Genomic DNA, 2,448 nt, shown 5'->3' on the forward strand with positions numbered 1-2,448 from the left:
CCTCTTGAATCCCAGGTTAGCCGCCCCGTGCCGGGCTCCCGCCCGTCCCAGCACCCGCGGCCTCCCAGCCTTCGGGCCCTGTCCGTGACCACCGCCCTCCGCGCCCCAAATCCGCCCCAACGCTTTTCCAACGTCTCCGAACCGAGAAGTCAGCCCCAGTCTCCCGGCTCCACGTTAGTCCGGCGGCCTCTGACCCTGGGGTCCGCGGCCTGCCTGCGGAGTCTCTCGTCTCCCCTTCTGACCCCCCCCCCCCACCTTGGCCGCCAGGGAGACCCGGTGGGTGACCCCGCTCAGCCCCTCCTGCGCCGGGCGGGACTTGAGTGGGCGAGCGGACGGAGCTGTGGCCGGTGCCGGGAGAAGGCTGGGCTCCCGACGGGCCTGTCCCGGCGTCCCGTCCCTGCGTGAGAGGAGCGGGGCGGGGGCGGGATCCGCCCGGGACGGCGGAGGGTCGGTGTCTTCACCGTCCTGGAGCCCTGTGATCACGCTCGGGTCGGAGGCAGGTGGCGGGCGAGCAGCCCCAGACCGCCGCGTGGAGGGAAGGAGTAACTCGTTTACTTAATGTTTTGAGGTTAAGTGCAGCTTTTTATTTATGTACTTTTGAGAGAGAGAGAGAGAGAGGCAGAGGATGAGCAGCAGAGAAGAGAAAGGCACAGAATCCGAAGCAGCTCCAGGCTCCGAGCTGTCAGCACAGAGCCCGATGCGGGGCTTGAACTCACGAATGGTGAGATCATGACCTGAGCCGAAGTCGGACGCTCGACTGACTGAGCCACTCAGGCGCCCCAAGTGCAGCTTCTCACAGTTCCTTACGTTTCCTCCCCATCTGTGGTCTCACAGGTAACGGGCAGAGCGGTCAGACGGGCATCCTGAGCGGTCACCCTGCAAAGCTGGTTTGGGTACTGGCTCCTGTCTGGAGAATTCAGGCCAGAACCCAGGACTTACGGACCCCGACCTTTGTGAAAGGCAATACTGCAAGCTACCGCGGCTCTTTTTTAAGTTTGCACGATTTTATTTAAGTTAGAAACCGTAGCTACAAAGGTCTGCGTGGTTATTGCAGTCAGTGAACCCATGTGAAGATACATAAAAGATAAAGTATGAACGTTGCTGTGTGAGGGGCCCCCAGGACCGCTCCAGGTTCTGTGCGCTGGTTTCGGGGTGCGCACCCAGCAGTGGGGCTGCTGGGTCACATGGTAAGTTGGGGTTAAGTCCTAGACCTGTGAAGCTGGTGTCCACACCACCTGCCCCGGTTCAGTGTCTGCCAGGGGTGCAGCCGGTTTTTGCCACGTCCTTGCTACCCTAATTTTCTGGGGTTTGATAGTACAGCATTGATGGATGTGTAGTGTGGGGTGGTAAGATTTGACCTTAAGAACCACCGTCGAGGGGCGTTGGCTGGCCCAGTCGGTGGGGCTTATGACTCTAGATCTCAGGGTTGGGAGTTCAAGCCCTACGCTGGGTGTGGAGGCTACTTAAAAAACAAAGCAAAAAGCCAACATCACAGTCCAGAAACACGGTCAAAATTGCTCCCTAGGTAGCCCTCCCCCCGCCCCTTCTCCTCGGGGCATCCAGCCTGCCCGCCCTTGCTTGCTTCTCAGGGAATCTGACAGCTTCAGGCCCAGGCTGCCTCCAGAGCAGGGACAGGGTGCCTGGAGCATCGTGGGGCCCAAGCCCCTGGGACCATCTTGAGGGGCTGGTCCAGGGCCTGTCTGAGCAGCCACGGAGCAGAGATGAGAGGCTGGGAGGCCTGGGAAGGGGGATGGGGCAGATGTGNCCCCCGGCCTTGCTGGAAACTTGCTCTTTGCAAATGAGCCGCAAGCAGACGCCCCCCTCCCGTCTACACAAGGTAAGAAACCAACAGGACCAGGTGACCTGTGAGGCGCCTTTGGAGACAGTCAGTGCCGGGTCTCGCCCCTCAGTGCTGTGGACACTGGGCTGGGCGACCAGGGGGCCGCCCTGTCACCACGGAGGGCTGAACAGCTTCTGTCACACCACTCAATGGATGCCAGGACTCTGGTCTTGAGGCCCCGGATGTCCCTGACCTGCAGTCCTGGGCTGGCTGCGGGGAGGGAGGGAGCCTGGTGCCCGGCGGGCACGGCACGAGCGCCACAGGCCTCAGGCGTCTGGAGCCCGGGCATTCAGTGCAGGATTGTAACAGCTTCAAGTGAATGCAAAATCCACGGTAAACAAAACGTCAATTTTATTTTTAAGTGGTTCCTACCCCCACGTGGGGCTCAGACTCACGACCCTGAGATCCAGAGTCATGAGCTCTACCAGCTGCGGCAGCCAGGCGCCTCCAAGATGTCAGATTTTTGTTATTTATTTCTTTCAAAAGCCAAATTTATAAATAAAGGATTCAATGGCGTGCTGAGTCATTTTGGAACCCAAGACGAAAGGAAAGAGTTGTGAGCCTTTATACATGTTTTTATGTTGTTTTTAATGGTTAAACTCCCCCCC

The sequence above is a fragment of the Crocuta crocuta genome, unplaced genomic scaffold (genome assembly GCF_008692635.1).
Source record: "Crocuta crocuta isolate KB4526 unplaced genomic scaffold, BGI_CrCroc_1.0 scaffold443, whole genome shotgun sequence".
Taxonomy (NCBI): Eukaryota; Metazoa; Chordata; class Mammalia; order Carnivora; family Hyaenidae; genus Crocuta; species Crocuta crocuta.